Below are 8,119 nucleotides of genomic sequence, written 5' to 3'. Positions count from 1 at the left end.
CACTGTCGTCTTCCCCTGACTCTCAGGACCTCTCTGTGAGGGCAGAGAACTTTCCATGGCTCTGACGGTCTCTCTAGCTCAGCCACTGGGTTTGCAAGATGTGTACTTTGCGGGGTTGTCTCTGCCAAATGTACAAATCCACCCTCGTGCCACCCCACAGCCAGTCTCAGAGAGAGCCACTTCCCCCTGGAGACGTCTCGCTTGCAGCTAAAGTCCTTTAGTTTCTTGCTCCTCCTTTTCTCCCCACCAATACAGAGTGGGTTGTGACCGAGGACAGCTCCTTCCCCCCTAGATTTCTCTGCTGCCTTTCTCTGGCCCCTGCCTTTGACTAATAGTTGCTCTAAAGACCTTGTGGTTGCCCTCTGGAGATGAAAGGCTTTGCATTTCACTGGGGTCTTTGCTCGGATTTGCGTCAGGGTGTGGTGAAGCTGTCTTACCTGTGTTAAATACCTGCCCCTCCCTACCACCCCCCAAGGTCGGGCACACTTTGAGAGTTGATGCGTCACAGAGCCAGGGGCAAACATCAGCCTTGTAATCGAGCTGCAAATATTTTTTTTTCTTGAGCGGCTTAATGACTCCAAGGAGCCACTGATTGATTTCATATTACAGAGGGCCGACCTGCGCAGCTCTCACCTCTCATCTTCTCACAGAGCCAGGGCCTGTTCATTAGAGGAGCAGGGAGCCAGAAAATTGCTGGGGCCAGAACACATCCCCGCTTCACCCTCGGGTGAAATTCGGGAGTTACGCTATCAGGTCCGGCAGCATGCCCATGTTGCAGTATTTGGTTTCTGAAAAAGGCAGAGCAGACCTCTTCCAAGGCAGATGCATCTACACAGGTTTTGGGGTCCGAGATCTTTATCTTTATCAGACTGTTTGTGTGACCTGGAGCACGTCTCTCTGTGTTTCTCTTCCCCAGCTGTGAAATGGGGATGATAATCCTTCCGTTTCCCCACCTTTTTCATATTGTGTCTGGTTAAATTGTAAACTCTTTGGAGCAGGTGCTGTTTCTCACTGTTTGCCCGGTGCCTAGCACGACAAAGTCCCTTTCTCAGCGGAAGCCTCTCGGTGCTACAGGAATAGAAATAATAATCCATTTAATATCTAGACACTGACAGGCAAATCTCAGATAGTGGGAAATGTTGCCCTTTCTGATATATGCTAATGAATGGTTTTCCTGAGATAGTCAAGGGAACACTGGTGCAGTGTTGCTGTGTGCTGCTAAACAGTGGCCCCACCCCTGCAGTGGGCAAAGTGATCCCTGCGTGTCAAGCTTTATGGAACCCCTTGGGATATCCGTATCAGTCATTACTTTTATTCTTGTGTCATGTAAGGCAAGAAGAATTCATTTCCTTGAGACTTAAACCTGTCCCTTTTCCACCCTGTCTTTTTTCTGGTTGTCATCTTCCCCATGAAGTCTTTGATCCTTCACTGTTCCATTATAAAACCACAGCAGTGACTCTGTAGTTAAGGTTGTAATTTTCCACTACAATCCCAATTTTGATTTGCCCCCTACCCTTTTTGACTTCTGCCAGAAAAAATCTTTCTGCCTGAAATGTCTCCTGTATAATCTCTGGAGAGATGGGGGTTTTGTTGGTGTGTTTGTTTTGGTGGGTGGGGGAACCTGAGGCTATCTGGAGACCTTCTGAAGAGTAGAGCCTCCTGCAGATCTTCACTGGGCCCTTCCCCTCTATAGATAACATTACCATGTGGATGTGATCCATGCATTGACCTCAGCCACAACTTCACTATGGTCTGGATACCCTCTGCACCCCATTCACCCTCTCAGCATTTAACAGGCACTTCCACTCTCCAGATACAAGGTACAGACCAATTTTTTCCCATTTCAGCCCTAAGCATACAGGCCACTAAAGCTAGAGGCAGACACTCCCCTATAAACCATTGTAGGATAGACTTAAGACACCCCCACCTTACTTTACATAGGCTGGACTCAAGGGGGCAGATTATGACTAGACAAGACTATACTACTGTAATTCCGATATACACCAGGGAATGCCTGTGTTTCATTCAACTGGCACCTCTTGCATTCTCCCACTAGCACGGGAAGACTAAGTAAGGTCTAGGGGGCAGAGTGAAGGTTGATGTTGGTATCTTAGCTATTTCCGGGCCTTGTAATGTCTAGGTCTTTTGAACGACAAGCTTCTAATCACCGACGGTCAAACATTTATATTTTAAAAATCTTACTGCTGAATGTATTCATGTGCCCATTTAAAAAAAAAAAAAAGTCGGCATTCTAGTAATGTTGTTTTAAAGTGAGAGATGTTTATTACCAACCGTAACATTACCTGAAGGGTCTTTTATAACCCTAGTGCAGTTGTGCCTACCAGCTACTACTGTTGCCACTGGGACTTTGCAAGTATGTGATGAGCGCACCTTGCTGGAGAATGATCATGCTTTGCCAGTGACATCCCTGAACCCTGCTACTTGCGTCATAATGTACTTGAGAGCACATTTACCAACGCTAGTGCGTTCCCCTAGAGAAAGGCAAGGCAATGCCCTCAGGAATGGTAGCCTACACATCTCCTGCATGCTGTTGGATTCTGAACCTAAAGATTCTCCAAAGGAAAAGTCTTAGGAGTCATCATCATGGATCAATGAAGGTGTCTGCTCGGAATCCAGCAGCAGTGATTGAACAGGGTGCATGAGTAGAAAAGAATACAGGCAAATATCATGGCAATGCAGCATTCTAGTGCAGAAGCTCTACTGAAATACTGCCCTGTGTTCCTTTTTAAATGCCTCTGTCCTAATTATGTTCCTGTGAGGTCACTGGGAATCTTGGCATTAAGTTCATTGGGAGCAGGATGAACTGTTATCTGTTATAAAGGACTAAGCAGGAACAGAAAAAGCCCAGAGAAAAGCAATGACTATTATTGCTGGACAGAATGTATGAGAGAGAGATGTGATCTGGGGGAGAGGGCAGCCTCTCTACAAGGAGAGAATAAAAATGACAGGGCTAATTTAGTCTAGCAAAGTGAGGAGTATGACAGATTGTATAAAATATTGCATTTAGAAGATATCTGGGCATTAAAAAAAGAGTATAATTTCATTTGTTTTACATTTGCTTTTTAAAAACTTAATCCAATTGCATTGTATAAGAATCTGAGAGCATTGGATTAAATTTAAAAAAGCAAAGGTAAAACGAATGAAATTATACTCTTTAACGCAATGGCTCTGCGGAGAAGGAGGGAGGCAAAGATACCTGTAGGCCACCTTTGTGCCTCTTCCAATCCTGGAACCAGCTATGGGCTGAAACAACCCCAGCATAAGTTAGAACAGTGCAAGGGCAGCTCCAACATATGCTAGCTTCTGATGGCTGCCTAGTGCCTGGCATGCCTAGTTGGAATGTAGTGTGGTCTGGCCTTGCCCCCAACACTGAAGGGAGGGGGCCAGACGGGCCTAGAGCTGCCCACGATAGATTTACATCAACTGAGGATTCCCCTCACTAGAGCAATCATCATCTGCCCCTTTAGGTCAGGTTTAAGGTCCTTTTGCACTAAAAGATCTCAGCAAGGCGAAGGATTTGGACCAATGCGCATTGTTAACCTTTGGAACTCACACCTTGAGGATGCTATTTAAGAAAGATTTATGAAAAGGTTAGAAACTTCCAGGAATAGGAACAGAGGCTGCCGTTTGTCTAAAAAATACCAGAAAACAATCAGCTGGGGCGAGAAATGAATGTCTCCCTCCCCTGGGTAGACTATTATAAATTAAAGTTCTGATTACAGATGTGGGGGTTCATTTTCCTCCGAAGCATCTGAGACCAGCAACTTCCAGAGGGAGGATTCGGGACAAGATCACCAGTGTCTGTTTTAGTATTTGATTCTGCTTTATATCAGGTATAGCAGTGTCAACCCTGAGTATCTTCATTGACTTTGGCAGAGGTCCTTCTGATGGTATAAGGTAGAGCAGGTTCTGGCCCACACTGGATCCATTTCCAATGTCTCTTTTTCCCAATGTCAGACACACCCACCTTTCTTCTGGCATAGCGAGGAGCAGGATTTGACCTTGCTTTCCCCTGAAAGGAAAAGAGTTAGCGGGGATTTAACAGATGTACAAAAATATGAAGGGTCTAATGAGAAGTGACCCCGTTCCTCCTTTTTACATAATATGAGAATTAGGGACTCACTTCATGAAGTTACTGGGCAGTGAATTTAGAACAGAAGATTAAGGATTACATCATCCTGTGGAATTCAGAAATCCTGGAGTCAAACATGATAGCTCAGTGGTTCTCAGATTGTCTTCTCTGGGCCCCTGGCAGACCCAGCAGCACTCCAGATAGGGCGCAGTTACACTGCAATAAAAAACCCTGCAGTATTGAGTCTCAGAGCCCATGTCACTGACTTAGGCTCATGGGGTGCAGGCTACAGGGCTAAAAATAGCAGTGTAGTTCTAACTTGGGTTGGAGCCTGGGCTCTGAGATGCTCCCCATGATTGTCCAGAGCCCAGGCTGCGGCCCGACCCCAAACATCTACACTGCAATTTTTAGCCCCACAGCCCAAATCCCACAAGCCTGAGTCAGCTGTGTCTGTCCTGCTGGTCTTTTATTGGGTTGTCCGTGTACCCGGGTTCTGCTTCCGTTAGAATGATGAAGCATCAGTCAGTCCTACAGCAAGGACACATCCAGCTTAGCTGGGGTGTATCCCAGTCCAGGCTTCTCTTAGAATTTCTTGGTGATTTGTTTGCTTAACTAAACTTAAACTATGGCCATTTCTCTGCACCCTGCCTCTCTTTCGTTGCTAGGTGTTTTCTTTGGAATAAATTTGACCAGTATTAAATGTGAGGATGACACTAACATTGGAGAGTCAGCAAAGAAACACAAAGGTGGGGCTAAATAGCAAAAGTGACCTAGAGAGATTAGAGTATCTGGGGGCTGCAGGCAACAGAAGGAGATGGGGCAATAAGCCATGTCAGGACCCTGACCCAGAGAGAGAGAGAATAAACTGCTCAGATGCAAAATGGGAGGGAGGGGAAGTTGAGATGGAGAGAAACAAAGCAGCTGCACCTGTCATATTAAAGCAAGTTTATTTACATCTTGTCTCCTTAATACTGTGCTAACATTAATTTTTCATGTAACCAAGCACTGAAGTCGCTTCAGGGAAAGTGCAGAATCAGGTTTGGGAGGGAGCCGATCTCAGCCTTTTTCACAGCATTGAACACTTCTCAAAGTATCTGATCTGTCTGGGGTAACCAGCCAGACCTTTAGTTATCCATATAGTGCCAGTCACTCAGTGCAGTGTGTCTTACAAGAGACTCGTGGCCTGAAGCAGTCCACGGTGCGAAAGGCGTCAAAGAACTGCCATTGGAGTCAGAGCTCAAAGGGGGCTAAATGTTAATAACCTTTGAAGCCCTGTATGCTGAGGTAAAGGGCAGTCAGATGTCACGTTTGGGGCTGTAGGGTCAGGAAGGAATCCCTTCCCTCAGAGGACCAGATTCTGCCCAGCTTCTGTGTGGGCACACGGTGGCTGAAGAATGCAAGGAACTTCTCTGTCTTTGCACCCCTGTGAAAGGGTCACCCAGGATCCCATTGAGGAGCACAACACCTGCTTCCGGCTTGCACCAGCTGTGAGTGATAACCAGCTTTAAGGCCCTAGGGGAGAGGTAAGCTGGGAATCAGGCTAGGGCCTCAATTCCTTCCCATGCACCAACCAACATGGAATGAGGAGCAACTGGCATCCTTTCTATGGGTGGTGGAGGTGTTGCTCCAACAAGTGCACCTAGGGAACACCCGAGGACAGTCTGTCTTTGTCAGCTAGCAGTGTGATCCCTCCATACCTCTTCCGGTGAGCTACCAGCACCCAGGGCAGAGACTTTCCCAGAGACAGCCAAGGGGAGTAGTGGGTGTGGAGCAGTCAACCATCAGCTTCTTGTCTGCTGTGCCCAGAACCACCCATTTGCGGGAGGCCTGCATGAGAAAAACTCCCAAACCTCAGGCAGTGGAAGCCAGCAGACCTGAGGGCGTTGGCTAAGGTGACCCCTACTGCGGCAGAGTTTGTAAAACATGGACGAGGCCTGGCCAAATTGGAGCTGAAGCAGGGAAACCCTACAGGTTCCTTCACTGAAAGGAATGAGGAATATTTCCACTGCTCCCCTCCTGTCCACTTCAGGCAGACCCTCCCTTTGACGCTAACCAGGGCAGGACAAAGGAAGGGGTTCAGGACCTTCATCTCGCTTCTTCCCACTGGCAGTGTTGCAATTTGAGCTGGCTGGGGGAGGGGCAATTCTGGCAGTAAATTGTGATGAAAAAAATTCCTCTCCCTCCCGTTTTTGTCAAAAAAAATCAGAGAAAATGTTTGCCTTTTCATCAAAATAATCAACTGTTGAAATGCACTAATTTTTGCCTGAAAACTGCTGGAAATGAAAAAAAAAAAAAAATCCGGTTTTTGGTTTCCCCCCAAAAAAAAAAAATCAAACATTTCTGAGGCAAGTTTCTGTGGAAAAATGTGTTTTGTTGAAAACCCAGTTTTCCTTTGGAAGAAAGCTTGGATGGGAAATTTTTGAGCAGCCCTTTTTGCAGCCTAACTACTCGTGTGCCAGTAACATGAACGGTTTCACAGCTGCAAGAGACTTAAACATATGCTTCTTCTGCAGAGAACAGAAAATCAGCACAGCATCTGTTGTGGCCTGATCAGCTGGTCAGAGTCCTAAACAAGAAGTAACAGCCCACGGCTGCTTGGCTGTCATTAAAATGGTGTGGATGGAAGGAGAAGACTAATTGAATGAACAACAGCCTGAGCTGTGTAATTAAATTAACTGTGACTCTACCTGTGATACTTGTTTGTATGGTTATTAGCGCTCTGCCAAAGGGGGAAGGGGGTGTGTGTGAGAGAGAAAATATCTTTCACATACATTTCTGCAGGTACATTTGCTGTTTTGTTTCAGGCAATTTCTACCCCTGAAATTTAATTTTTCCATGAAATTTGAGGAGTCAGGTAATATTTCACACTGAGGGACGTGAAAACACAAAAGGTCAGTGACTCAGGTCACTTATTTAGATGCCATGGATTTAGGACCCTAACGTGTGACAAGTGCTTTTGAAAAATCTTAGCTTGAGTTTACAATGTGTGCAAAGCAGGCCGCAAGGAGACACCCACCACTGCATGGTATCTAAGCTTCCTGGCCTTTCAAGGCTCTGCAGAGTCCTGCTTAACTCCTTAACTGCTGCTTGTAGCGCTGGGATTTACAGTGCCCCAAAGTGTGCTAGGCACTTTACAGAACAATTCATGTGACATGACGGAGATGCTGAAAAGTACTCTGCTCTCAATGGGAAACCAGTGGTAGAGGCTGGAGCCCAGGAACTGGTGTTTATGGAGACCTGTGTTCCTGAGGCAGAAGAGTTGTTGCATTTTGTACCAGTCAGACCAATGACTCTCTTCTGATTTACCATTGTGGGCCATGTATGCAGCCCACAATGTGGTATGCGACCTGCATCCCATGCTACCTGTGTGGCCCTGAGGCTGTCACATGGGCTGCAGTTGTGTGCTGATTGGGCTGTTAGTGGCTCATGGGCCACAGGTTGAGAACCACTGAGTCAAACCTTTTGCACAGTGTATGGTTCCATTCCTAAGTCGGAACTGCAGTAATCAAAGTGGGAAGCAACTAATGTATGGGTCACCATGGCCAGGGTTGTGTCTGCTAGGAAGGGGTACAATCTTCTGGCTAGTCACATATGGCAGTGGGTGGTTTTTGCTACCAAGACTATTTGGGTCTTGAGGAGTCTGAAAAATCCCCAAGGCTGCAAATCAGCACAAGCATCAGAGGGCCGATGAGTTAAAAGTAATAGATTTTATGGAGTGCTGAAGTCATTCAGAGTGCTCGTCTTTTTTTAGTAGCATCACCAAGCCCTGCCTAGGTTCGGTTCTAACCAGCAGCGTTTCTTCCAGGTGCTGATTTTGGCTAGCCACTGAGAAAGCCGGGTGACTCTGCTTGTTCACTTTTGAAGTAGAGGAGATGGAGATTGGGGTGTCTCCAGCAGGCTACTAGCATTTCAGCCCATGCTGCCTTTCTCAGTAGACTGCATTTTTCCACCAGTGATGCCCATTTTCTTCCACCTTCAGTTTCTGTTGGACAATCATCCCAGAACGCTAGTGATCTGTGAAAACAG

General features: G+C 46.5%; 1 long non-coding RNA gene across 1 annotated transcript; it reads left to right on the top strand.

The window, feature by feature from the left end:
- Positions 1-5,646: 5,646 nt before the first annotated feature.
- On the top strand, positions 5,647-6,779 carry LOC137145452 (uncharacterized). The gene is made up of 2 exons (XR_010917660.1): positions 5,647-5,798; positions 6,607-6,779. It is a non-coding gene; the product is annotated as an uncharacterized lncRNA (long non-coding RNA).
- Positions 6,780-8,119: the final 1,340 nt, after the last annotated feature.

This window comes from Emydura macquarii, unplaced genomic scaffold, assembly GCF_026122565.2.
Source record: "Emydura macquarii macquarii isolate MOO-44397 ecotype Brisbane River unplaced genomic scaffold, CSIRO-AGI_Emac_v2 contig_3530, whole genome shotgun sequence".
NCBI classification, from domain to species: Eukaryota; Metazoa; Chordata; order Testudines; family Chelidae; genus Emydura; species Emydura macquarii.
Note: the sequence above shows the minus strand (reverse complement) of the source record. Positions and strands in the feature narration are given on the sequence as shown.